This window comes from Balaenoptera ricei, chromosome 9, assembly GCF_028023285.1.
Source record: "Balaenoptera ricei isolate mBalRic1 chromosome 9, mBalRic1.hap2, whole genome shotgun sequence".
Taxonomy (NCBI): Eukaryota; Metazoa; Chordata; class Mammalia; order Artiodactyla; family Balaenopteridae; genus Balaenoptera; species Balaenoptera ricei.
Window position 1 is genome coordinate 23,618,714 of NC_082647.1, and position 13,526 is coordinate 23,632,239.

The following is a 13,526-nucleotide window of genomic DNA, read 5'->3' on the forward strand; positions in this document are numbered from 1 at the left end:
TCTTTGTATATTTTGGATATTAACCCCTTACTGGGTATATTGTTTGCAAATATCTTCTCCCATTCAGTAGGTGGCCTTTTTGTTTTGTTGATAGTTTCCTTCACTGTGCAAAACTTTTTAGTTTGATGCATTCTGTTTATTTATTTTTGCTTTTGTTTCCCTTGCCTGAGTAGACATATCCAAAAAAATATTAATTAAGTTCATGTCCATAATTTTTAAGGATAAACGATAGCAACAAGCAACAAAAAGAAAAAATAGATAAATTGTACATTATCAAAATTTAAAACTTTTGTGCTTCAAAGGACATTATCAAGAAAGTGAAAAGATAATCCACAGAATGGGAGAGAAATTTTTTGCAAATCCCAGACGTGATAAGGGACTTGTACCTTAGAATATATTTTAAAATCTCACAATTAAATAATAAAAAGACAGAAAAACCCAATTTAAAAATGGGCAAAAGATTTGAATAGGCACTTCTCCAAAGGAGGCATACAAATGGCCAATAAGCACACGAAAAGATGCTCAATAGAGAAACGCAAATCAAAACCACAACAAGATACTACTTCACACTCACTAGGATGGCTGTATCAAAAAAACAAATAATAACAAGTGTTAGTGAGGATGTCGAGAAATTGGAACCCTCATATACTGCTGGTGGGAATGTAAAATGGTACAAGTTGCTTTGGAAAATAGTGTGGCAGTTCCCCAAAAGTTTGAACATGGAGTTACCATATGACCCGGCAATGCCACTCCTCAGTATATACCCAAGAGAAATGAGAACATGTCCACACAAACATTTGCACATGAATGTTTAGCAGCACTATTCATAATAGCTAAAAGATAGAAACAACTCAAACGTCCATCAGCTGATGAATGGATAAACAAAATATGATGTATCCATACAGTGAAATATTATTCAACAATAAAAAGAAATGAAGTACTGAAACACTACAAATTGGATGAACCTTGAATACTTTATGTTGAGTGAAAGAAGCCAGACACAAAGGATCACATATTGTGTGATTCCATTTGTATGAAATGTCTAGAATAGGCAAATCAATGGAGACAGAAAGTAGATTTGCCTAGGGATGGGAGATTGAAGGGAAATGGGGAATGACTGCTAATGGGGGTGATGAAACTGTTCTAAAACTGCACTGATGGTTGTGAAACTCTGTGAATATACTGAAAACCATTGACTTGGACACTTTAAATGGGTGAATTGTATGGTATGAGAATTATGATAAAACTGTTATTTTAAAAAATAGCCTATTGAGTGGCTGTGTCAATGGGATTATTTACATAGTTGTCAGGTACAAACTGTTCCTCTATTATTTATAGTACTCTGTGTTTCTTATCATTTAACAAATATTAACTGAGCATCAGATGTGTTGGGAATATAAAAAAGCAGAAGAGCATCTCATGCCCCAGCCAAGGAGGCAGCACCTGTACACGGAAGGTAAGTAACTGGGCAAAGCAGAACATAATAAATGCTGCTGGATTCAGAGGCAGGCTTGCTGTCACAGGCTTTGCACCCTAAGGAAGGCTTCGCTGAGAATGGAAAACACTGAATCTTGAAGATAAATGGCGAGAAACAAAATATAACAGTTATCATTTGTCAAGCACTTACCCTGGTGGGCACTCTTCTAAATATAACATATAGAGGGTGGAACTTTCAGAATGGCAGGGCAAGGAGTTAGGTGGATCCTCTCCCCAGCAAAACAACAACTTAACTGGTAAAAACTGTAAGACAAAACACACGCTATCATTTAAAAATCACTTGAAGTTGTTCCAAGAGCATAGAGCAAACAGAAAAATATTATACAAGAAACCCACATTTTAGGAAGAATGATGAGAGTCTATGGCCTTTGAGCCATGACCCATTATTTCCTTAGCCTGCCTCTCCCAGCCCCTTGTTACAGAAGCTCTCCCAGGGAGCTCTGCTCTTAACAAGAAGATTCATCCCAGCTCCCAGTCTGTGGCTACAGTTTCACCCCCGGGAGAAGCAGACTGTCAGAACTTCCATGCCCCTAGTTCTCTGTTGTGGAAACTCTATTACAGGCATGGCAGGCTGAGAATACTGGGGCCCCATCACTCCATCCCTCCCCCAAGCCAGTTTGTAGAGTGGGGTTCTAAACCAGGAGGAACAGGCAGAGAAGATCAGTATCTTCCATCCCCCACCCCACCCCCTCACAGAGCAGCATGTTGCTCCAGGAAAAATGGGGCCCCACCCCCAGCTCTGATGCAGTGGCACACAGGTTCTGCCAAGGAGGAAAAGCAACTCAGAAGGACAAAGAGCTTCAGAACTCCGCTTGAGACTGTATTGGAACAGAGCCTGGAGAAAACTCTGCCTAATGGTGTTGTGGAAAACAACAGAGATCTTGATGTAGAGCAATTAAGAGGAGCTGGTTGCTCCATGATACAAGCAAAACGGCAGAGTGGCTAGAAAGTTAATAGAGAACCAGGGAAAGAAGAAGCCCATAAGAGCCTTCCTGGAAGCCCATTCGACACTAGGGATCAAGCAGGCTGAGCACACGTGCCTAGCTGCTCCCACTCAGGGGCGATCAGGGCAGGGGATGGGGCAGACTGGAAAACTTCCCCAAGCCACACACTGGCTGTTAACACAGGGCCCCTTATCGCACAATGGGCTTAAACACAACCTCTGACCAAACACTGACTGAACAATAAGCTACTCCGACCAGGGGCAGCTCCTCGGAAATTAGTCTTAAAAGTAAAATCACACTCATCCCTGGCAGTTGGGATGACTGTGGGCATGCCTAAGGCTGCACCCTGTCAGAAGTGATCAGAGAGGGAACATCTAAGCTGCTAGGTGCTAGACAAACATGGGGCAAAAAAGTAAACTCCCTGAATGTGACAGCAGCCTCCAAGCCAAACACATATCCAATGACAAAGGGTAAAAATATAACTGGCCTTAAGGGGCCTTAAGTACAACCTGTGACCGATAAGTACCTGAGGCCAACCCCGGGCAACCCCAGCTAGCCAGGGTAAAAAATAAAAACAAGGGGAAACTGTCTGAGCAGGGACATCAGGGACTGCACACCACAGGGGAAATAGACTTGGCAAAATTAGTTCAGCCAAGCCATTAAACAAATAAACAAATGATGAAGCAAACAGTAGCTACAGCCCTCTGGGGTGGGAAATCAGCATCCATAGTTGCTACAATCTATTATCAAAAATGTCCACTTTTCAATAAAAAAGTATGAGACATACAAAGAAACAGAAAAGTGTGGCCCACACACAGGAAAAAAAAAAAGCAGGAAATAGAAACCACCTTGAGGGGTTCAGATGGCACACTTAGCAGACAAAGACTCCAAAGCATTGATTATAAATATGTTCAAAGAACTAAAGGAAACCATACCTAAAGATTTAAAGGATTTATGATGACAATGTCTCATCAAATAGAGAATATCAGTAAAGAGATAGAAGCTACAAGAATCAAATGAAAATTCTGGAGTCAAAAAGTACAATAACCAAAATGAAAAATTTACTAGAGGGGCTCAACAGTAGATTTGATCTGTCAGGAGTAAGAATCAGTGAACTTGAAGGTAGATCAATAGAGATTATGCAGTTATAAGAACAAAGAGAAACAAGGATGAGTAAAAATGAACAGAGCCTTGGAGAAGTGTGAGACACCATTAAGTGCACCAGCATATGGGTAATGGTAGCACCAGAAGGAGAGGAGAAAGAGATAGAAAAAAATATTCAAAGAAATAATGGTTGAAAACTTCCCAGATCTGATGCAAAGCACTAGCTGACATATCCAAGGCATGGCCTGGTTTCTCTTTGTAGCTCATAGCCAAATGCAAGAGGAAAGACATAAATTGAAAAAGAAACCATTTCCTAAGTATGACACAAAAAGCAAAGCAACAAGAGAAAAAAAAAGTAGATAAATTAGAATCATCAAAATTTAAAACATTTTTTAATTAAAAACGTTTGTGCTTTAAAGGATACCATCAAGAAAGTGAAAAGACAATCTGCAGAATGGGAGAAAATATTTGTAAATCATGTGTTTGGTAGGGGACTTGTATCTAGAATATCCTACAACTCAACAATAAAAAGAGAAATAACTCAATTAAAAATGGGCAAAGGATCTGAATAGACATTTCTCCCCAGAAGATACACAAATGGTCAGTAAGCACTAGTCATTAGTAGTCATCAAAGGGTGAATTTTACGGTATTGAGTTATATATCGTTTTAAAAAGTAATGGAATAAAATAATATGTATAGAATTGTATTGTTGGGGCCAAAACATGTAAAAATGTAACATGTTTGACAATAACAGTGTGAAGGAAGCTGGTGGGAGCAAAGCTGTATTGGAGTGAGGAAATGACACCAGATGGAAACTCGAATCCATAGGAAGAAATAAAGAGAAACAGGAATATCAGTTTGTTCTGACATTCTACTATATCTATATAGTAGATATAGTAGAACAGAAGGTTAGTAGAACAAACTCTGTAATATATACTTGCTCTCCTTCTCTAAGTCTCTTTAAAAGTAATAATTATAACAATGTATTATTGGGTTTATAACATACATAGATGTAACAATAATAAAACAAAAAAGAGAGAGAAGGGGATGCAGTTATTTAGGAATGAAGTCTCCATATTTCACTGGAACTATTTAAAATATAAATCTCTAGGTCTGCTGAATCAGAATTTCAGAGGATGGCCAGAGCTTTCTTGGTCTGTACTGTGCCTTTGTGTGAATTCAAAGGCTCCTCTTCCTCTCATCAAATGTAGCTCCATGCCAGGGTCAATGGCTTAGCAAGCAGCACATGAACTGCCTCAGCCACCCACCCACCCTTCTACACCGAATGATCTGCACAACCATATGAGAGAGGTGACCCCAGGCAGGACCCACATCTGTTATTTTAAGACTGTTCCTCTAATAATTCTAATGCATGAGCAGGGTTGACAACTGCTGGGTTAGGGAAGCATTCGAAAGGAATCTGAAATATCAGGTAACAGGTAAAATATGAGATGTGATTGTTAGGGAGGATTTGGAGGGGGGACTCAGGTTTTTGATCCCAAAGACTGAGAGAATGTTAACAGAAATAGAGAAGTTGGAAGGAAACACCTGATTTGGAAGGAATAGGTTAATCATGCTGAACTCGAAGTCATGGCAAGACATTAGGAATGTGCGGCTGATAGTTAGGAGAAAGATGGTCCCAGAATTGAAAAACTGTCTATTTAGGGATCATCATATAGCATAGTGGTAATGAAAATACACAGTGTTTATACAGAGCCTACACAGTGCTTTCCTTTGTGCTGGACAGTATATATAAATATAAGCAGCAGTGGGCATAAGGGTGATGACACAGACAGTCGCTGTCCCATGAGGAGTTATTTACTCCTTATGTGTTTGGCCAGCGGTCTGAGATGGGTCAGATGAGAGCAGGGATCAGGAAGTGAGGTGGGACTGGGAGGGTGGTCGCGCACTCGACTACAAAGCCTGTAAGCAGTGCTGACAAGCAGCAGGTAGCTAAGAGTGGCTGCCACCTGAGGTCTCAGGGCACGACCCTAGGATCTTAAAACAGGTAAGTGCTGATATCATCATGACAAGTGGATGATAAAAATGTCAGTGGCTTCCCAAGTTCCACGGTTAGCTGTCAGGGGTTCTCATGTGTGACGAACCCCTTTTGCACCTCTCATCCCTAGTAGAGCACATACGGAATTGACATTCACCAAAATCAGAAGTCTGGGTGTGTTGGTATCTGGACCCAGTGGACTGGCTCTGTTTGATAAGGTGACTCAATACCTAGAAACTTGTGTAGCTTGAACCATGGATAATTTCCTGTAGATAAATAATGAGGCATGAAGAAAAGCGGGAAGGTATAAACAGGTTTGGAACTGTCAGGTTATTTGGGGAGATGCATGCAGCAAGTCCCAATTGCAGTATCAATGACATATGTCTCTACAGTTATGTGCACACAGTTATAATCATCCCCCTGGAACTCTGTGCTGTGGACAGGCCCCAGCCAGATTCTGGGCTTGGCCAGACTGGTGAGCAGGTGTAGGCAGTTAGCCAGCTTGCCTTTCTGGGCCTTACCTTCGGGGCCACCATTTCTGTAAGGCCATCTCCTTCAGCATCCAAGCTGGTTTATAGCATCATTATGTGTAGTCCTTCCTGGAAATTTTCACACAGGTCAAATCCAGAGCTAGGAAGCCAATTCCATGAAAGACAGGCTCACTAACCCCTTTGTTAGCTGCAGTGGTCGTCGGCCAATGCCTGCTAGGGTATTTTTTATTCCAAATCGTCCCATAAGGAATCCAGCAAAGTGGATTCCGTACAGGGTCTTTCTGGCTGCACTCTGCCATTTCAGAGTTTCCCAGTAAGGCAGGAAAACAGAAATAATTCTGATGATCCTTGCCCAAAAAACATGGGGCCTGGAGGGTCAAAAAAATTAGGCAGCTACAGCAGAATGCCACGAAACTGCAGGGTCTTTGGTGTAGTTGGGAAGGTAAGGGGAAAACACCCTGGACACGGCCAGCACTGGGGAAGGCTGGCAATGGCGCTTATGGGCTCAGAACTGTGGACTCCACTGGCTGTGAAAGCTGGAATTCACCTCTGGAAGGAGAAACTTTCTTTATAATGCCGAGTTAGCCAAGCGGAGCGAATGCAGAGTGCCTGTAAGCTTTTCCTTCTCGCCTGACTGGGAATCTCAGAGTTTGCAAGTTAGTTACTGAGTAACTGATAGAGGCAGTTGATGTGACCCTAAGGCCTTTCATAGAATCAGCAATTTAAAGAGCTGCAGGCAGACAGTGAGTCCAAGGTCAAAAACTGGAGGAAACCAAATCCTGGGCTAAATTGCAGAGCTACAGGGCAGAGAGAAACCAGTCCAAGGAATGTGATGCAGGAGGCAGGTGAATGGAGCAGGAGAGAAGTGAATTTGTGCAGGATTGAAATCTGGCTTCGACTGTCTTGATGCAATGGGAACGGAGCCATCAGGGACCTGATCCGACTGGACGCGATGAGTTCTGTGCCTTTAGAATGACTATGAGCATGGAGCCTTGGAGCAGACTATGAGCTGTCATTCCATGAGTCTTCATCTTCTGCTTTTCACCCAGGAAGTATATTACTAATTATATAGCCTTTGCAAAATCTTCTGAGTGGCCTTCCTTCCTCTTCCCAATCCTGTGGGCAGAGTTTGGGGGTCTCTTGCTCAGCACTTAAAGCACACCTCTTTTTTGCATGTATCTCGTTCTACTGAGAGTATTTATTTGCATAGCTCTTTCCCCTCCCTAGACTGTGGCTTATTGGAGGTAGAGCCATTAGAAGTGCTTGACTTGGTGTTGGGAGCATAGAAAGTGCTAAATAAATATCTAGTGAATGAAGGACTCAACCCAAGACTGAGGGTACACAAGCAATAATCTGATCCTCCTCCCTTTCTTCAGTCTCATCTCTGATGACATTGTTCCGTTCCTCCCGAGCTTGAGCCAATAGGTTGAACTTCTTTCTATCTGAAGTTCCCAGCCAAGAATGCATCTGCTGTGACCACATCTTCGTGCTTTCCCTGCTGCTGTCCCCTCACTCTGGAATCCTTTTCTTCCCGTTTTATGCTTTTGGACATGCGACTTCACCCTTACCTCTCCACCCCCTGGATTGGAAGCTCCTTGAAGGCAGGACTTAATTGTACTCCCAGCAAAGCCTGACCCGGGACCTTGCACTCAGCAAAGGCTCAATCAGCTTTTGCTCAGGGAAGGAATGAGTTACTTTGGCTTTGACTGAAGTGACCTTCTGGCCTCCATCAGGCAGCTTCTCATTCTGTCTTGGTTGATTGCCATTTATTTAAGAGGATTTTCTTTAGAGAGAGAAGATGAATAACTAACTGAGCAATGTGAAAATTCAGTGTTAAGCAGGAGTTTGATCAAGAGTAGTTGGAAAATTGTTGGATTGATCAAGAGTGGCCGGCTACTTCCTGTTCACTGTGACCATTTAGTTAATAGCATGAAGGCATCTTGGACTTACTACAGGGGAGTTCTTGGCTCACCCTTATTCCATGAGAGCCAAATGGGTGGGAGGAGGAGGGCAGTGTGGAGAGACATCTCTACCCCACTCTCCATTGCATCCACTCCCTGTCCCAGCCCTGGGACAATGCAGGTCGACACAAAACCGTAAAGTGGTTAAGGTCTGGCTTTGTTTGTGCCCTACCTATATGCCTCTTTTCTCTCTTTGTCGCCTTCTAACTTTTTCCCAGTTTATGGACTAAATGTTTCTGCTCTGTTCCAGGGCTGAGGAAAGGAAATTTGATCAATCAGTAACCAGGATTAGAAAGCTCAAACGCTAGCAGAGGCCAAGGGAAACAAGCCAAATCAGCTGGGCAAGAGCAATGACCACGGCCTGATTAAAGGGGCAGCTGCTTCCCTGCTCAGGGACATGATTCCAGGGTTGCCTGATTTTGTGTTTTGCATAGTCACCCTTGTTATGAGCCTTGGCATCATCAGGAAAAATTTTCCAAGACTGGGAAAAGGGCAAAAGAGATTATTGGGCATCCTTTCAGTGGACTGTGTCCTTTCAGTGAACTGCATCCTTCCAGTGGACCACAGGGTGTGGTCTCTTGTGGACTCTTCAGGGATCATCTGATTCTCGTAGGAGTTAGCACCGTTGATGGATCTCGGGATGGGGAGACTATCCTGTATTATCCAGGTGGGCCTAGTATAATCCCCAGGGTCCTTAAAAGTGAAAGAAGGAGACAGGAGAGTCAGAGTCAAAGAAGAAGATGTGACAATGTAATCAGAGAACCTGGGGTGCTGCAGAGTGAAAAAAACTCAACCAACCATTACTGCCTTGAAGATGAAGGAAGAGGACCAGAAACCAAAGAGTTGGGGTGGCCTCTAGAAGGTGGAGAAAGCAAAGAAACGGATTCCCCCCAGAGCCTCCAGAAAGAACATAGCTTTGCTGACACCTTGATTTTAGCCAAGTGAAACCCATTTTGGACTTCTGCCCTCCAACTGTAAGATACTCCAACTAAACTGTAAGATAATTTGTGTTGTTTTAAGCTACCAAGTTTTTGGTAATTTGTTACAGCAGCAGCAGAAAACTAACACCAGGGTTGGTTTTGTTTTTTTGTTTGTTTGGTTGGTTGGTTGGTTTTACAACCTGTAGAGGTTGAAGTTAAATTGTAGAAAATTGAGAGAAATACAAATGCTTCCTGTCCATAGTTATGCAAATGATTTCTGTTCATAGAACTATAAAAATATGCTGTCTACCGTGTTAAATTCTCATGTGAATTTTAACATCCTATCGGTTTTTTTCATTCATCAATAAGTTGAATAAAGTCTTTGACGTGTTAATTTTATATTTGCATAAGCCCATGTTATTAAATTTTTAAAAAATCTATACTCCAGTATAATTCATATACATTCATCTTATGTTCATACGCTGTACCTTGTGCCTTTGAATTTAAGCTCTAGTAATACTTTTGAATCCACTGTGATATCCCTCACTAATCTGATTTCTATTTTTCAAGTAGGCCAATTATCACCAATTTCAAAAAGGCATGTGTTAGCAAGGGCTGCGGTTGGGATCTCCATGGGAAGGGGTTACATTTACCAAGATTTTGACCAGGATGAGGTAACTCATTAGCCTTGGGAAAGTGTCAAACAGTGTATTTTTTTCATAGCTGAAGCCTTAAGGAGTATTTTCTACTGAGGCAATAGATATGTATTTTGATATTTCTTTTTGAGAGACATGCTAATATCTTCCATAGCATCTACTGCTGAATGTATTTATCAACAGGCACCGGGAAGATCAAAAGCACTACATGCATAGGAATTCCTTGGTGGTCCAGTGGTTAGGACTCTGCGCTAATGTCCTGCAGGCCGCACGGCATGGCCAAAAAAAAAAGAACGACATGCAGAAGTAACTGGTCAACCTTGCAACGCGGGGTGGTGGGCGGATTGGAGGGCTGAGTGATGGGGTGTGAGGGATGGAAGCCTTCTCCACACATCCTGCCACAGGCTCAAGGGAGACGTAGCAACTGCCGCTCCTGCTGTGGGGGGCAGAGACCAGCCCCATAGCTGGAGACTCGAGGCTCAGAGATGTTAAGTGGCTTTGCTCAGCGTCTTACAGAGAATGAATGGCTGACCACTGAACTCAGATCTTTCCCAGTCCAAAGCCCAGCTTTTTGGTCACACTCCGTATTTCAGGCCGGGGCTGTGCCGTACAGAGCATGTAGTATAATGCCCTCAGTACGAGCAGTACTGCTCCAAGAAGTTTTGGGTTGTCACAATGGTTGCGGGGACACTACTGCCATTTAGAGGGCACGGCCAGGCCCGCTAAGTTATCCTGCAATGAACGTGACAATCCCGCAAAATGAAGAAGTGTCCTGCATCCTGTCCAACTTTTGAATGTATCAGTACTCATGCAGGTGAAAAACTGTCCAAAGGTTTCTGAGCCTAAAGCCTAACTCTCTTTTGTATATAAACACAAAATATTTTTTACATGGTTTAAAAGTACAGTGAATTTCTCAGGAATACAACAACTATGTAAGTTAAGGGATGATGGTACTTTGTTTTGTTCAGAATTTTGTCTGAAGTTGTTCATCGATTTGGAACATCGTGTCAGGGACAGCAATGTATGGGATTAGAGTTGTCAGTACAACCAGTTGTGTTTGTCTTTATTTGTGGTTGTTTGAATTTATAGTGAGTCTGCTTTAAGCATCTATTATTTCATTACATGTTCTAGTATAGTTGTACTTGAGCATTTGTTTCATTTGCAATTATACTATTATCAGATTCTTATTTTATTTGTAATTATAGTAATTATTTACTATAAACCATTATTCTTTTATTTCTCCTTTATACCATGGGGGCAACAGACTGATTATCTTTTGAAATTATCTGTAGATTTAATTTCATTGTAGTAAAGGGGGGCGGTGATACAAAATATTTGTTATAATAGGTGGGGAGATTAAACCACTATAGTGGAGTGAGCACTTGGCCAGGAAACAGCAAAACCTTTATCGAGGATCTTGGTCCTGCCACTTATTTTGAGCATGTCACAGTCTCCCAGAGGCTGCTTCCTCTTCTGTAAAACAAACATAACCTCAGCCTTCTACTTTTCAGAGTGCTTGTATTAACCAAATGACATCATGTAAATAGCACACAGGTATAAGGATCATCTTCCAATGTAGCCCATGAATAGAACATGCTTTTTGGAAATTAAATTGAATACTGAACAATGCTCTTATCACTCAGGGTAAGTAAATTTAGGCTTAAATTGTTTGCCTAAAAGCGTTGAATAGGCACTTGACAAAAGAAGATATCCAAACCATATGTCTGATAAGCTCCTGAAAAGGTGCTCAACTTCATTAGTCATCAGGGAAATGTAAATTAAAACTACAAGGCAATACCATTACCCGCCCACCAGGATGACTAAAATGAAAAACAATATACCAACGTTGCCAAGAACATGAAGCAACAGAAGCTCTCATACACTGCTGATGGGAATGTAAATTAGTACCTACAACATTTTGGAAATCTGTTTGCAGTATCAGTGAAAACAACCCTACAAACTGGCAATTCCACTTTTAGTTATAAAGCCAGAAGAAGTACCCAGAAATGTGTACTTACATTTCCCAAAAGCTATGTAGAAGTTATATAGAAGAATGTTCATAGAAGCATTCTTTTTTCAAAAATTGAAGTATAGTTGATTTACAATGTTGTGTTAGTTTCTGGTGTACAGCAAAGTGGTTCACTTATACATATATATGTTTATATATATTAAAGCAATGAGAGTGAACCATATGCAACAACATAGATTAATTTCACAACTTTCAGCAAAAGTCATATACACGAGTACCTATTGTTTGATTCCTTTTATATGAAATCCAAAAGCAGACAAAACTAATCTATGATGTTAAAAGTCAGAACAGCGTGGGACTTCCCCGGTGGTCCAATGGTTTAGACTCTGCGCTTCCACTGCAGGGGGCACGGGTTTGATCCCTGGTTGCGGAACTAAGATCCAGCATGCTGCCCGGCCAAAAAATAAAGTCAGAATAGTGGTTACCTGTGGGGGTGAGATGTGACTGGACGGGAGCATTAGGGAAATGCTAATAATGTTCTGTTTCTTGATCTGGGTGCTGGTTACAAGGGTGTGCTCACCTTGTGAATATTGATTGAACTGTACATTTATGATTTGTGCATTTTTCTATGTTTATTTTTTTTCCTTTTTTCAAACATCTTTATTGGAGTATAATTGCTTTACAATGGTGTGTTAGTTTCTTCTTTATAACAGAGTGAATCAGCTATACGTATACATATATCCCCATATCCCCTCCCTCTTACGTCTCCCTCCTACCCTCCCTATCCCACCCCCCTAGGTGGTCACAAAGCACTGAGCTGATCTCCCTGTGCTATGCAGCTGCTTCCCACTAGCTATCTATTTTACATTTGGTAGTGTATATATGTCAATGCCACTCTCTCACTTTGTCCCAGCTTACCCTTCCCCCTCCCTGTGTCCTCAAGTCCATTCTCTACGTCTGCGTCTTTATTCCTGTCCTGCCCCTAGGTTCTTCAGAGCATTTTTTTTTTTTTTTTTTTAGATTCCATATGTATGTGTTAGCATACGGTATTTGTTTTTCTCTTTCTGACTTACTTCACTCTGTATGACAGACTCTATGTTCATCCACCTCACTACAAATAACTCAATTTCGTTTCTTTTTATGGCTGAGTAATATTCCATTGTATATATGGGCCACATCTTCTTTATCCATTCATCTGTTGACGGACACTCAGGTTGCTTCCATGTCCTGGCTATTGTAAATAGAGCTGCAATGAACATTATGGTACATGACTGTTTTTGAATTATGGTTTTCTCAGGGTACATGCCCAGTAGTGGGATTGCTGGGTCATATGGTAGTTCTATTTTTAGTTTTTTAAGAAGCCTCCATACTGTTCTCCATAGTGACTGTATCAATTTACATTCCCACCAACAGTGCAAGAGGGTTCCCTTTTCTCCACACCCTCTCCAGCATTTATTGTTTGTAGATTTTTTGATGATGGCCATTCTGACTGGTGTGAGGTGATACCTCATTGTAGTTTTGACTTGCACTTCTCTAATGATTAGTGATGTTGAGCATCCTTTCATGTGTTTGCTGGCAATCTGTATATCTTCTTTGGAGAAATGTCTATTTAGGTCTTCTGCCCATTTTTGAATTGCCTTGTTTGTTTTTTTGATATTGAGTTGCATGAGCAGCTTGTAAATTTTGGAGATTAATCCTTTGTCAGTTGCTTCATTTGCAAATATTTTCTTTATTCTGAGGGTTGTCTTTTCGTCTTGTTTATGGTTTCCATTGCTGTGCAAAAGCTTTTAAGTTTCATTAGGTCCCATTTGTTTATTTTTGTTTTTATTTCCATTTCTCTAGGAGGTGGGTCAAAAAGGATCTTGCTATGATTTAGGTCATAGAGAGTTCTGCCTATGTTTTCCTCTAAGAGTTTTATAGTGTCTGGCCTTACATTTAGGTCTTTAATCCATTTTGAGTTTATTTTTGTGTATGGTGTTAGGAA

General features: G+C 41.3%; 1 protein-coding gene across 1 annotated transcript in view; it reads left to right on the forward strand.

Annotated features, from left to right (window-relative positions):
• TNPO3 (transportin 3) overlaps positions 1-13,526 on the forward strand; it is a 134,567-nt gene that overhangs the window by 20,079 nt on the left and 100,962 nt on the right. Inside the window, exon 2 of the mRNA XM_059933435.1 lies at positions 8,248-8,992. The gene's annotated coding sequence lies outside the window, so the exon portion shown is untranslated. The remainder of the gene's footprint in view (positions 1-8,247; positions 8,993-13,526) is intronic.